The sequence below is a fragment of the Rhipicephalus sanguineus genome, chromosome 11, assembly GCF_013339695.2.
Source record: "Rhipicephalus sanguineus isolate Rsan-2018 chromosome 11, BIME_Rsan_1.4, whole genome shotgun sequence".
In the NCBI taxonomy this organism is placed as follows: Eukaryota; Metazoa; Arthropoda; class Arachnida; order Ixodida; family Ixodidae; genus Rhipicephalus; species Rhipicephalus sanguineus.
In genome coordinates, this window is record NC_051186.1 from 31,351,505 (window position 1) to 31,367,652 (window position 16,148).

Consider the following 16,148-nt stretch of genomic DNA (forward strand, 5'->3'; position numbering starts at 1 on the left):
GCATATGCGACAACATATTCCGGGAACCCAGGTTTGCGCTGCGCAAGGACAGCACCGAGGCCAACACCGCTGGCGTCCGTGTGTACCTCTGTAGGGGCCGTAGGGTCGTAGTGGCGTAGAATGGGAGGAGACGTCAACAAACGACGGAGCTTTGCGAAAGCGTCGTCGCACTCTGACGACCACGAATTGAGGGGCCCGTTAGTTCCAAGGAGCTTCGTCAGCGGTGATATAATAGTCGCGAAGTTTCGGATGAAGCGCCGAAAGTAGGAGCATAGTCCTACGAAACTGCGCAGTTCTTTGACGGACGTAGGTTTGGGGAACTCTGTCACGGCCCGAAGCTTGGCTGGATCTGGGAGGATGCCGTCCTTGGACACCACGTATCCTAGTATCGTCAGCTGCCGTGCTGCAAATCGGCACTTTTTGAGATTCAGTTGTAGCCCGGCGTCGCTCAAGCGCGTCAAAACCTGCCGGAGGCGTTGAAGGTGTGTTGAGAAGTCCGGGGCGAAAACGACGACGTCGTCGAGGTAGCATAGGCACGTGTGCCATTTCAAGTTGCGCAGAATGGTATCCATCATGCGCTCAAAGGTCGCAGGCGCATTGCACAGCCCAAACGGCATGACGTTGAATTCGTACAAGCCGTCGGGTGTGACAAACGCTGTCTTCGGTCGAGCGTCATCAGCCATGGGGACTTGCCAGTACCCTGAGCGCAAATCGAGCGATGAAAAGAACTCTGCTCCTTGCAGGCTGTCAATGGCATCGTCTATTCGAGGTAGGGGATAGACGTCCTTACGGGTGATCTTATTGAGTCGGCGGTAGTCCACACAGAACCGCACAGAGCCGTCCTTCTTCGCAACGAGAACGACAGGAGACGCCCACGGGCTGTTTGAGGGTCGAATAACATCGCGGCGAAGCATGTCTTCGACTTGCTCGGTAATTACACGACGCTCTGTTGGCGACACGCGATATGGACGTTGCCGTAGTGGTGGTTGGGCGCCAGTGTCGATGCGATGCGTGACAGCAGACGTGCGGCCGAGAGAAGTTTGCGCTACATCGAACGAAGAACGAAATTCTTCCAACAGGCATAGAAGCTGGGAACGCTCGACCGACGTAAGGTGTTCAGCAATCGAGGAACCAAATAAATCAGCGGGTGACGAATCAGATGTGGAAACAGCACTGAGCGAATGGGAGTTGGCGCAGTGCGTGTCACCCGGTGCGTCCATAACTTGTGCGTCTTCAAGGGCTTCAGCTCCGCCGAGACATTCCCCTCGCACCAACCTAACAATGTACGGGGATGGGTTCGTAACAAAAATGTCGGCGTCGCCCTGAATGACTTGCACGGTCGCAAATGGCACCAACAAGCCTTTTCTAGTGAAGACGCGGTCAGATGGAGAGAGGAGTGCAACGGCGTCGGTGAGTCCAGTGCAGCAGACTGACACAGCCGTTGACGAGTTTGCAGGAAGTGTGGTGTCGTCTTTGACGAGTACCTTGGTCGCAGCCGGTGTACTGTCCGCCGGCGCCAAATCTGCGAATGGTGAGAGCTCTATTTCGGCTGGTGCGCAACGAATTACGGCGGCGTGACGGGCGAGAAAATCCCATCCCAGGATGACGTCGTGAGAGCATGAGGAAATTATGATGAATTCGACGGCGTACAGAGCGTCCTGAATCACGACACGGGCTGTGCACACCGCTGTCGGGTGAATACTGTGAGCGCTGGCTGTACGGAGGGAGAGCCCGGAAAGTGGCGTCGTCACCTTTCGTAGTAGTCGGCTAAATTTAGCGTCCATAACGGAAACGGCAGCTCCAGTATCTACAAGGGCCGATGTGCTCACACCATCTACAAACACGTCTACTACGTTTGATGGGCTTTGCTGAGGGCTTTGGCTGTTCGATAGCGTCGCAGCCCTTGCCTCTTGGACTGCGACGACTAGTTTTCCTGGTCTCGTGCGACCGGACGAGGCCGCATCGGTGACAGTGAGCGGCGTCGTGGGGACGGTGAACGACGGGTAGATGGACCTGGGCGTGACGTCGGTGACATAGGCGGCAGCGGGTCATAATACGGGCGGCTGGACTGGTTGGTGACGGCTGATCCGACTCGAGGCGGCTGCACGCGGTTGCAATAGCGGGCTACGTGGCCGGCGCAACCGCACGCAAAGCAGATCGGGCGGTTGTCGGCAGTGCGCCATCGGTTTGCCGAGCTAGGTCCCATCCACGTGGCAGGACGCGAGGGACGGGGCGGCTGCTGATATGACGACTGCATGGTGGGCTGCAGTCGGGGCGTAGGGATGATGTCGGCGTACGCAGCCGGCACACTCGCTTCGAAGGCCTGAGGCCTGGTGACGGCTCCAGCGTATGTTAGCGGGGGCACCACAGGGAGCGCTGGGGGCGGCCTGGCTGCAACTTGGGCGTAACTGAGCGGTGCAGACGCAGGAGGGGGCTGGTGGTATTCCGGCATAACCTCCGCGATTTCCTGCTCAATAGCCCGGCGTAGGGGAGGCAGCAGTGTGGTCGACGACTGTACAACATCCTGCGGGTGAGAGAAGGCCAGTAAGGAGAACTGGCGGGCAATTTCCTCCCGGACGAATGACTTGATTTCGGCGAGTAAGACGGAGTGGTCCGACACGGCCGACAAGCCAGCGAGATCGGCGTCGCGGGATGGAGGTCGACGCGTCATCAGCCGCTGCCGGCGTAGCTCCTCGTAACTTTGGCACAGCGTGATGACCTCTGCCACAGTGCGAGGGTTTTTGGCGAGTAGCATGGTGAAGGCATCGTCGTCGATGCCTTTCATGATGTTCCGGATCTTGTCGGCTTCAGACATGGTTGCGTTGGTTTTCTTGCACAAGTCGAGCACGTCTTCAATGTAGCTCGTGAAAGACTCGCCGGACTGCTGGGCTCGTTCACGTAACCGCTGTTCGGCTTGCAGCTTGCGAACGGCAGGGCGGCCAAAGACGTCGATGATGGCGGTCTTGAAAGCGGACCACGTAGCGAAATCGGATGCGTGGTTGTTATACCATAGACTTGCCACACCCGCGAGGTAGAAAACGAGGTTGCTCAGTTTGCCTGCCTCGTCCCATTTATTAGGGACGCTCACACGCTCGTAGATCGCGAGCCAGTCCTCGACGTCGGTGCCATCCGCGCCGGTGAAGATAGGAGGGTCGCGGATGCGGGGGACACCCGGACATGGCGTCGGTGCAAGAGGAGGCGTTTGCTGGGCGGCGTCTTGAGTCATGGTAGCAAACACGGTACGGGATCGAAGCTCCAAGGGCATCGAATGCGGACCGCAGTTGTTTAAAAGGCACAGCACTCTCCACCAAATTGTCAAGACGTTTATTAACGGGCACTCAGCGACGGCGCACGGCAGCGACAGTCAAAGCGGGGCCGACTCTCTGCACGAGGGGCGTGCTCTCAGAGAAGAGAACGACCCACTGGAAGGCGCTCGACAGGACGACCCATTACTGAGTAGGAATGCTTCGCTACAGAATGAATGAATGAATGAATGAATGAATGAATGAATGAATGAATGAATGAATGAATGAATGAATGAATGAATAAATGAATACGTCTACTGCAATTTTGCGTGCCAGGGCCTACACCAACTCGAAACAACCGCCATACTCAAAATCGCTTTCCTCCTCCCCTCCTCATTCAGAGCGAGTACACAGTAAAAGCACGATTGAAAGCAAGAACTTCACTCGGGCAGCTGAAAATGCATTTTACGGCGCCGACTTCCTGCGTGTCAGAGCCCCGCCCACCGGCAGCAGTTTTACACGCCGCCCTACACACCACCTAACACCAGACCGCATGTTTACTATATAGTACACACCTCACACGCCCAGCATTTTCGTATACGCCGCAGAGTATGCGCAGACCGTACGTTTCAGGCCGTGAAGCTACACCGGGGCATAAAAAGCAATATTGGACGTGGGGAGTCTCATTTTACGGGGAGGGGGGGGGGGGGTCGCATAAACTTCACTGCCCCCTCCCCCTCTTTTATTCCACTTTTGCCACCACACACCCCCCACGCCCCATACCAACTCCGAACCCCTCTAGCAGATGCTGAAAGACCGGTAAACGCACCGTGGGTCGACCGCCGTATCTCCCCGGCAATCAACCCCATGCCGAGCGAGAACGACACCCGAGACGCCACCGAACCACGCCTACCCGCGGCGCGACGTCAAGGTATACGGCAGCACCGGGGGCCCCATGAAAACGTTTAACGGGGTCTCGACCCCCTTGTCGGCTGCGGTCGCAAACCGCTTGAACAATAATATAACGGTCAACAGGTCAGACGGTTCGGGGCCCATGGCGAGACAAATTGGCCCAGCAGCGGGGGTCTATGGCTCCTGCATCGTGTGTGTGTGTGGGGGGGGGGGGGGGATGCACCGTGGTAATATTAGAAGCGATCGGGCATGCGTTGCTGTATACTATAGGTGGCTGCTGGCCCGCTTGAAAGTCTGTATACGGGGGCGTGAAAGTGGGACCGAACACGACACGCTGGGTAAGGGGAGACAGAAAAGAAATTTCAGAAAAACCATGGCACATGAATCCGCCAGAATTTTAAGCCAAGGAAAGCATGGGGACATTCATTGTTGTATTTTAATGTAGTAACTACATAAACTGAAATGAAATAAAGTGGACCAAAAATAACCCTTTCTGTTGGTGGGGTCCGAACCCACAGCCTTCGAATCACGCGTTCGATGCTCTACCGATTGAGCTACGAAGGAAGCCGCTTCCCTTTCCACTTCGTTGGTCATTTCTCTACGCGTATTTTCTGGGAGTGGTTCTGGGAGCGCCACTCGTAGCCAAGGCGGCTAGTGTGGAACACTGTTTCTCGTGAACTACACCACGATGTTGTACTGCAGTGGCTACCAGCTCACTGCGGCATAAAAGGGAGAATTCGTGCTGACTCCTCTGCCAGAGCAGCACATGACGCGGCATCTGAGAAAATCGACATTCCCTTTTGAAGAAAAGACGCAGCGATTTTGGTATCTGCGCGGAACCTGCAGCGAATAATAAGGTGGGATGCAAGTAACCAGTACGGACCACTGCACAAAATAAACCCGACGTGTAGCTTTCATATGCCTCAACGACTAACCAGGCAAGACGAAACGTGCAATCACCGGCTGATACTCGACGTTGTCTATACGAAATACTTCGAGCACAAGGTCAGGCAGTCGGACTCGCCCACGTGCACCACATGTAATACTCGGGAAGACTTAAAGCACGTACTCCGCGACTGTTCCCGTTACGACGCCGAACGACAGATTCTGAAGGCAACGCGGCTAGAGGTTGGAAATGCGGCAACTTCTCGGCCCGTGGCAAGACAGCGGCTGTGCGATGCGTAACACAAAAACGCTGTTGGTGTTCTTGAGGAACACTCGACTTAAAAAAAGTTTGTGAATGACTATTTTGTGTATATATGTGCGTTTCTGACTGGTTCGTATACTATTTGTGTGTACATGTGATCATTGTATATATCATCACCCGACACCTGGAGTAGCAAGCCAGGCGACAAAACAGGCTAACCTCTCCGGGAATTTCATCAAACATTACTATCCCGCTCTCTTCTTTACCAGAGGGCTTCGTGATCTCTGCACGAGGTAGCGGCTGACCAATAAGCCCTCGCATGCTAATCTAAGCCATTAAGTCTGCCGGGGCCAATAACAATGGGCAACAACACAGTAAAGTGCAGCCTATGCAGGTAGATTACCTGAAGAAACATAATATACATTAGTTACATGATAAATGGTCATGCACAGATGGCAACTTATTGCTAACTGCTTTAACTCAGCAAATATTTCGTTTAGCCTACATTCTCCAATTTCGAATGTGAAGCCGATCAGAACAGAACTGATGCCTGCTTAGCAGACAGCATAAAAATAGAGCCAATTGGGGGATATCTGGCTCCACAAGTCTGCCGGGAAATGCAATGACGTTACGATTAAAACACCGCCAGGCTATTTCACAAATGCTTTCGGGAAAGTTTTGACTGAAAAGTACATGCATTTCATCGCACACATCAAGGTCAGATGCCTTGCCTTGACCGCACGGGAAAGGCGTCGGTCCCGGTTTCGATTCCCGGACCAGGACGAATTTTCCTTTAACTAAAAATCTTTCCTTTCTGAGAAATCCTTAATGATTTCTTTGTAGCTTTGTGCTACAAACGGGTGGTTGTCAGTTATCGCTTTCACCGTTTTCGCAATAAAATGAGTTGCAAGCGTGCGTCTCTCCTGTCTTGTGTAACTTTCTTGCGAACCGGCTTTGCGCTCCCCTTCGTAGGAGACTGTCAGCTATAGTTTTGCTCCAAAGCACAATAATATAAGGCAATTAAAATAAACTGTCGGGCTCGAGAAACTTCTCCTGTGGTCGAAAAAGCGCCTGCAAGAGAACGCACAAGACGTATATAAGTCATCATGCAGCTATCCCTGCACACAATCGTATCATCGAACCATTTCATTTTCTCGGAGGAAATTAGTTTCAAATGGAGCCATGTGGCGATTGATTCAGCCCGTATAGACGGGCTGCAAACCGACGCATCCACCACGGCGTGTGGAAGGACGGGGGAACGCTCCCATGCACGTTCTTTCAAACGCACACACACGGACGCACAACGCCTGGGGACACCCCGCGGTTTTATTGCGACAGCCATGCGACAGCAGGCTCTATACGCCGTTATGTCAGGGACCCGACGTTTAGTCGCTGGGGGGACAGAAGGCTCCCATCCTTGGAACCCTTAATCCCGCTGATAAAAGCAAAACGGCCATCCCCCCCTCCCCAGCCACCGCATAACCTCGTCTTGTTTCTCTCTGCCCTTTGAGGGATAGGTTCGGGAAGAGGGGGGGGAAGTCGGGGTATGTGGGGGAGCATAACGTTGTATTGTTTCGCGTTGAAAGAGCGCTGCATACATTCGGAAACGGAAAAGGCGGGGGGGGGGGGGGGGGGGCTCGGGAAGAGGGTAGAAGTAGGCGTGTGCGTGTTCCGCAGCCATGCAGTCTTTTAACCTCGAAGGGCCACGAGGCAGTTATATATCGACGCGTGGTAAGCGTGCTGACGTATGAAAAGCGCCGAGGAAACATCGTAGCACTGCAGCGACCACGGCACTTAATTCGCGCATTGGGATGTTCTATAAGAACGCCAAACGTGCTTTTGTGTTTTGTTTTTGTTATGGGTTATTGCTGTTACATTACGATGGGTTTGATTGACATAATTTAAGATGCCAGATGGCTATACGGCCTCTGTTGCCAAACTGATTTTGCATCGTTTTTTTTTTCTGTATTGTGCTATTTTTTGCATTGTTCTTGCCATTATTTACTATCGTCTTTGCTATTTTTGCGATTGTTTCTGTACTTGCTCCTGAGATTGCGTATAGGTGGGTGGAACTTAGCGAGGCAGAGTTAATCTGCCTTTATAGTCATTTCAGCCCAGAGAGAGTAGAGTATATGTCTTGATGGTACGCGTTTAACCGGTACCCAGCGACTCCACCGCTTGATGGTTGGCGTTTAACGTTGAGGCAGTGATGCGTTTGTTAGAAAATTGCCAAGGGTGAAGCGATCAGCGGTCCAAGTTGAGCAAGCGCGAGCACCAACAAGAACCGTCCTCATCGTCTTCTTTCGCTGCGCCCCTGTCTGCGCCCTATCATACACTCTAAATAATCTCAATAAAAAAAGGATGCCCCCGTAAGGACGATACAATATTCTTTTCGGGACGCCAGAGCAGATGTAAAGCAAAAGCGAGCGTGGCGAAATGCTAATGCGATGAGCTTGGCACTGTCTTGTCGTATGCGCTTGTTGGTTTGGTTCCGTATTTCAATGTCCTCACAGGAAATTCGCTTATAATTATGCATTTTAACCAACTAGCGCGATCAAATCACCTCTTTGGTACTGTCGTTCTCAGTGGTCTGCGCAGAAGCAGCGTATTCTTGTCTCCTATATTTAGTTAATGGGATGCACACCAGGGATATTATGGATAAAAATTTTGGGGACGCTTAAGGTTCGCCTTCAAGAATGGAACGTGATAACGTAGTCTGGCCATGCTCGCATCGCCTTCTCAATCGCTTGCGCTGGCGTAGACAGAGGGGTTCAAACCCTGCCCGAAATTTCTCAACTTCGCACGTCTACATACACACGGACACATAGAAACACACGCACAAACATGCATAACTGATCGTACCAGCCCTGCAGTAAAGAATACTGCAGGTTGTGAGGCAGCGCAAGGGACGGAGATGAAGAAAGCGATGCGACTACTGTTCCTAATAACATATTATTAATGGACAATTTCGCGCGTCTTTTGAAAGCTTCCTCTCAGCTTAAAGAAATGACATCACCACAACAGGTCAAATCATCGAGCGTTTTCGTTCTCTCGGCAGTAGGTAGTGATTTTCAGCTAATATATGTCACCCCTATATTAGTTAACGCTCAATAGGTATTGATAGTTACTCCAAGAAATGCTAACTCGTAAAGAAAAGGAGGAGGGGGCGGACATGCAATGTGTGACATAAGAACGCGAAGTCAGAAGAAGAAAGTTCAAACGTATACCACTGTCAGTCTCCGAGGCCATAAGCTGCTAGATAAGCATAAAAAAAGTTCCCCACAGTACACAATTCAGTTGCGTTGGTATGTCATGGAGAAGGCCACGGTCCGACGTGCAGTCGCTTCCTGGTCATGCATCGCACCGCCAGGTCGTATCATCAATTCACGCACGTCACGCGCGTATAACACGTATATATGACAATTGGTAAAGAATGCACGGGGTGGCCCACTGTATACGCCCCTGCGACCCGAAGGTCAGTGCTACCGGGGAAGCACTGATTCGAACCACGGGCTCTGATCCCCCACAACTACGGGGTTATGGCATTATTTCTCTGCGCGCGCCCGTCCTCCTTCGCCCACCCCAATAACGCCCCCATATGCCACCAGAGGGCCGCGTCGCGCAGTATATACATCTATGTATATGCGGGGATTTCGCGCGCGATGTAATATTCAGTGGTGCCTCGTCTACCGAGGCAGTGACAGGCCAGCAATGAACCAGGGGAGTCTGCATACGCTGCCCTTAGGCGGAATGATGAAGCGGTGCCTTGGGACCCGACCGTCGAAGCCCGCGGAGTTCCGTCGAGTGGTGGCGCTCGTGAATCCACTAGCGCGGCTAATAAACTGTCGCCCGAGGCAGCGATGAGCGACGTGCGTTATAAACCTCGCGTCACAGTTGCGCAGTAGCGGGGGACCCTCGTGAGTTGCGGGCAGGGCGGGTTGCAAGCGCTCTCGTTGATACCAGGGCCGTCTTGCCTATACAAACAAATATCTGACGCTGTATGAAAAGCTGGGCGACACGCGAACAGCACAGCATGCCGTGGATAAGCGCGTGAACTTCCTGCTCTTAAAGGGGCCATAAACAGAAACAATCTTCGAAGCGAATGATTAGTTGGCCCTCCTAGAATACCAAAACGCCGCTCTTACCGTGAGAATCTGCTCGGTAAGCCTGGAATGAGGCAGGAACGAAAAAACAGGTGGGCCACATTTGTTGGTGCCAGGACCTCCTAAATTATGTGTGTCAATTAAAGAAAAATTCTGGAGCCCTTGGAACAAGTGAAGCTTGGGATGGGCGTGCCTGACGTCCTAGTTTTCATTGCGCTATGCTCCCTCCTAACTTTTCCCTTCATCCATGCTGGGAATTGGACCTCCATCCACGTGCCTATAGTAGCGCAACACTTCAGTTACAACACAACAGGCAACAACGACGGATGCATTCGTATCCAGGTAACAATGAAATGTGGCAACGTGAAATGACAGTTCATCTCGATAAAAGATCAGATCGCCATGTCAGAAACGGCTGATAATCGATAATCCAACGATCGAGAGAGCATCAGTTATTAAAGCGATAGCGTTAGCAGCTCGTTTCGCAGAAACTGTGGTGTCCGCGTCGGCGTGGCTGGTTGTCAGCGAAAAATTCAGCGTTTTTTGTGAGCGAGAAATCCAGATAGATTCAAATAAATGAAATAATACAAGAACTTCGACTCGAGGGGAGAATCGAACCCAGGCCTTCTACGTGGCAAGCAGGTGTTCTATCATATAACATGCCAGTGCTTGGAACTCTTTCGAAAAAAAAAACTATATACGAATGTGATGTATAGTGAGAGGAGTCTCCTTAACGCCATATTGCGTGGCAGTAGCGCACAATTTCACCAAGGTTCAAAACATATGAATTGCGCAACTAGTAGGCGCTGTAAAGGTCTACCCATGACAAAGCGGTCAGGCATAATTAATAATCATCATCAGCAACAACATCAACAAAGTGGGCAGATGCGAAGGTGCACGTGTGCCCTTATGGACGGACGCGCAGTGCGTATTTTGCCAATCGGCGAAACGAATAATTACGGCGTAGTGGGCACTTCCCAACTGTACTTGCAGTGGACATTCTATAGCATCGTTTGAAAGGGCCAATTTACACGCGCACAAACGTTCCTTTCCTTGCGGCACGGTTGAGGTGTCCACCGAGAGGCGAAGCGAGGCTAGCGATTGAGAAGGCGATACGAACACGGTCCGATTGCGCTATCGCGTTCTATTCTTTAGGCGAAGCTCAAAATCCCCCAAATGTTTCGATAACGGCGCATCCAAGAACGCACTTGACCGGCGTACCTTCGAGGGCCGCACTACTGTACGCTCGCCGGCAACGGGTTTCTCGTGTACGATGCCGCCACCAAAACACGTGAGAACCTAACATGCGTCGCTTGAAAAAGTAGGGCTGTTTTTATTTAACAAAAATGATGGTGGACAAGTTGATATTGATTTACGTCGAAGAGCTTTCGCTCTGCTTTATTTGGGTCATATTCCAGTATACGTTGCGAAAACCGCTGGGCATGAATATACTGTACCACGTGAATATACTGTGCCACGTACCTGACCCCAAGCGTGGCGATGACCCCACGCCATAGCCAAACGAGCCACAAAATCTTTATTTCCCTGCCGTTTCCCATCGGCCCCGATCCCCACATTCCCTTAAATCCAATTGGCATTTAAACTGGCCCTTCCCTTTTTTGGGACAAAGGGCACGAGTTAGTTTCGACCCAGTGATTTCGCGAACCGGTCGACCGTGCGTCAAACTTGAAAGCAAGGAGGACGGGGAGGAGGGGGAGGGGGGGAGGGCCCGGATTGCATCACCATACACTGTTACACGCCTGACGGGAAACATAGGGAGTGCCGCAGGGCGAATTTGGCTCAGCGTTGCGCAACCCTCGGGACGCTTCCCCAATTACCCCCCCCCCCTCCCCCGACGCCGTACAAACCTGATGCCGCTAACTCCTTTTAAAAGGAGGCCGCACCGCACAGACCACCAGCACGTATTGAATAGTGCAGCGAAGAGACGGCGCAACGAAAAGCCTGTATAGGGAACAATGGTCAGAGTATACAGCGGTGCATGGGGATATAAACTGCGACGCGACCCGTGCGAGAGAGCGCGCACGTAAGAATTAGCAGTCGGCGCCTCTTTAACCGCGTTGAAACCGCGGCAATGTCCTCTTTTCCTTCCTCACTTCTTTATTTTTTTCTTTTTTGTGACCCGTGTTCAGGGGCAATGAGCGACGAGACGAGCGAAATAAAGCCCTTTCGTCGTAGTAGCAGTCTCCTTTAATACTTATTTGGTATTAGCCAAAATAGTGTAAAAAGTGTAAACACCGCAAGAAAGAAAAGGCCGCTCGTTCTGTCACGTGCCTTTCTAATACGTCAGGCCACTATAGTGTGACGTCTCGGCTACGTCCATTTCACTCCGCCAATCACTAAAAAAAGGTTTTACTTATTTCCAATCACATGCTACACCGCCCAGTCTTCCACGTATTCGCCCTGCCTAAATTTGTTGTCTGCCTCCCCCATCACAAATACGCAACCCACCGGCCTTCGTAAAAGGCAATTGTGAATTAACGAAGATATCTGTTTGTAAGTGGATTTCGCCAATGGTTGCCGACGCCTTTGCTGTATACTAATAATGTGCCCATCAGGATCGGCCAGATTTTTTGAAAGAGTACGAGCTTCTAAACATATCACAGATAAGAACGTAACGTAACGAAATTCTGGGATAATCTGTTTCTTACGTTATCCTTTCCTTAACCAAATGAATCCAAGCCTTGACAATCCACATATGGAATGTCGGGGCGTTCATCAGAGGCACTTACCTGCGGCAGTTGTCGCCAGTCAATCAAATTCCACGCATGAGTACAGTCCTGTGAAGCCAGATATCACGAAATATAAGGCAACGCGGAACACAGGACTTCGAGCTTAGTTCGCGTGCGCAGTGCGAGTCAAAGGCCAAGGATCGTGTACGACGAGGTGTGTTTCCATATCCTAAATCCGCAATAGCGTGACACACGGCAGTCACGTGACCTGAGCGGTAACATCACGTATAGAGAGGCACGTCGCTGTCAACTCTGGTTCTGGTACTGCATATAGTGATGCTGACAAAGTAACCGCGAAACGGCTCGGCGTATGTTACTGGCCTCCCAGTGTGCGGTTCCATGCCGACTCTATCCCACACATACTGGCACTGTCCCATAGCCAACACACCACAACGCCATTCACTCCGCTCTAACGTACTTACATGGGAGGCATGGGTTGCGAATCGGGGCGAAACCACCTTCTCGTGGGCAACTCTCCTTCCCCATACACTAACCACCTTAGGGGAGGTCAGTAAAGCCTCACCCTAGAGCTCAGACCCGGACTTGGGTTTAGAAAATAAAAATTTTCTCTCTCGACAGGCAGAACCTTACCTTTGATTCAGGTTTTACGGCGACGGCATGACGAAGCGTTCGCAATGAAAAGTAAAGGTGTAGGATGTGTTAGCGAGCCTTCGATAAATCTAACTGACAAGGAGTGGCTTGTCAGTTAGATCTCTGCAAGTAATCTGTTTTTACTAAACAAGCTTTGCTACTTGACGCATGCGCAGCTACAAGTGTTGATAATTTCCCCCTCCCCTGTGCAGCCCATTTCAAGGCATATTAGTGTGTTCTCACAATAAACCCAAGCAGTCAGCGCTAGTGCTGTGCATATATTTGTTCCTTTTGCGATGTTGTACCTATGGGTATGACGTAGTAAGTGACGTTTCTGCTCAAGTGACGGCGACCGGAAGTGCCGCTACTGCGCTCTTTAGGATATGTCAACACTGCGACGAGTAGTTCGTTTCCGCACAAAGCATACGTATCCTTTACTATTATTACGTTTTTCTCTCGCATTTCGGTGGAGGCGAAATGATAGAGGCCCGTGTCCTGTGCGATTTCAGTGCACGTTAAAGAACAATAGATGGTCAAAATTTCCTGAGCCGTCCACTACGGCGTCTCTCATAATGATATCGTGGTTTTGGGACGTAAAACCCCAGATATTATTATTATTATTATTATTATTATTATTATTATTATTATTATTATTATTATTATTATTATTATTATTATTATTATTATTATTATTATTATTATTATTATTATTATTATTATTACGTTTTTCTGACTAAAACAGAACAAACAGGCGCCACAGTGGTAAATGCATGCATACATTGCCGTATATACCGTACCATCTTTAATGATCACTGCGTCTTGAAACGCACCTGAGTTTACGCTGTAGGGTCTTTTATACTATTCGTTTCTCTGATCAAAGTTACATGCGATTCATGGGCTTACCACGCGCTGCGCGTTAATCGACTTTTCCACGCATATCACGCACACAGGCAACTAACTTATCTCGAACGCAACACAATCTCATCACTGACACCTGTAACGCATATTCAGACTTAACGTTTCATCGACGCAGAACAAAGCTAAAAACAAGCTTGTGACAACCGCGTACAGCTTGAGTCGTCGACAGACTACTAGGAAGTATACAGGCTATGCGAGCCAAATAACGAAAAACAAGCGCATTTCGCCGACTATATTCCCACACTTTGCGGATATCAGTACTGAGGACAATTTTAAGTGTTATTTCGTGAATTATAGCGTTCACACTGTGTCAGCGCCACATTGTATACCGCGTAACGATGCAATCCATCATATCCATTCCCTTCGTTCGCGCGAAAAAGCGTTTAGAGCTGTGAAGGAACCGGTAGCATGTAGTCGCGCCCAATATGAGTCGCGCCCAATATCGCGCCCAAATCGGCGTCAACACTGGAGTCACTGAATATGCTACCTTTAGGTAGCAGAGTAGCGCATAGGTCCGGCTAGTAACCACAGCTATGCGGTGAAGTCGCACTCCATTTTTGCAGGCGACATGCCTACCGCGTCGCCGATAAACATGTCTGGCGTGTCGAAGGCCGGCGATAAACATTGGCTGTCGATAACTAGTGTTAATTGAGTTAGCTGCAGCGGCGGCGTCGAGAAATACAAAAATTGGCCCGAGCGTCAGCTTCTCCGCAATGCATGGTTGCTAGCGGCGTTGGAAAACAGATGCGCAACTCTGCTACCTAAAGGTAGCATATACAGTAACTCTAGTCAACACTGCACGGTGGCGCCGACACAGAAAAGCAATCAGTGACGTAAACACAGTTTCGAATACTGGTAAACCAGCTTCACGTTTGTCGTTGTTATAAAATGTAGCCTTGGGGCACCTTCAGCCATGGCCACCGTGTTGCAAGTCATATTGAGCGCTACTGTACGTGTTTCCAACACTTGCAATCCACGACGAATAAATCAATCAAATCCTGTACGAACTCTGCTGTAATTTATCTGTTATCATTTTGCTCAGTTCGCTTACTAATTGTCCCATCTGGCCCGATTAGGCATGAACAACATGCGCACACAACACGCGCGCGAAAGTTGAGATGAAGACAGCAAAACACGCAATCGAGGACCTTGTAGTGAAAGCTAGCGATGATACGGAGCAGAACAGAGCTGTGCGCGCACCCATATTTGCCACACAGTGAAAGGCACGATCCACGCTAACAAGTCAATGACTGGAGCACGGGCCACGCTATAACACCGAACGGCACACGCTCGCACCTCACGATGATTCTTGCAACTGGCGCAGGAAGCACGATGCCACGCCCAACTGCCCGCAGCGAGTCGAACCGAACCACACTCGTATGCACCGCAGCCGTACGCACCAACCCAGCACATCCAGCGAATGCGTGCAGTTAGAGTCGACGAAAATCCCGCGAACAGCGTCGAAGCTCCTCCGCCGGTGCCGCCACTGCGTGTACGATAAGGGGGCGCCGAGCCCTAGGTCTGGCTTCTCCCTTTATATGCTCAGCGCCGTGTGTTTGCCCCGGGTCCCGTGTTGACTTTTTCACAGCGGAACGGTCCCGCAGCGGCGGCGGAGACGACGACTAGGACCGACGAGACGGCGGCGGCTTGGAGTACAGGCGTCTGCTATATATCTCTTCCTCGACGTCTTCTCCTCCGCTTCTTCCTCGCCGGCGTCTTGTACAAAGCGACGGCGACGAAGGAGATGAAGAAGAAGCGACGACGGTCTTCGAAGAAGACGCCTCGGGAAAACTAATATTTACCTGCGATTGAGGATATTGATCTAATATCGGTGGCGCGCGCCTATGGGCTGTCGCCGCCGACAGTGCATTCTTCTTGGTGCTGCTTCATGCACTGTAAGGCGCTGCCGGTTGTCGGTGGCGGCTGTGTTCAGAGTTTCGTCGAACGAGCGCACTTCAGCTCGCGTTAGTGCGTACGTGCGTGCGTTCAACCTTTTCCCTCTTACCTCTGATTCATCCTCGCTCGCTCCCTTTTAACTCAGGGTCGTGCTAAGCCCCAAATGATTTTCCGCAGAACTGTATCTGATACGCATCGAGCGCCGGAGTTAGCTTGTACCCCATTCCTCTTTACATTTCTTTCCCCTTTGAACCCAAGGTAGCACCAAAGTGTGAGTGACTGAGATCACAAGTGGTTGTGATAAAAGGTCAGCAGTGAATGTGTGGACCGTTAGCTCAAAGTTATCAGCTCATTTTCCGAATTCCCCAATACCTTACCATTTGACGTAATTTTCCTGATATTATTCTTAAATGAGCTAGTGCAGTGAATGAAAGAAGGGAATTTTGAGGGCTCGTTTCTTTGTTCGATACAACACTAATGATAACCAACAGATAATGAAGCGTACTGTTTCAAGTGTATTGCAGTAATTACGATATATATGTGAGGAAAGTAAAGTGGACGAAAAGACAACTAGCCACCGGCGGGG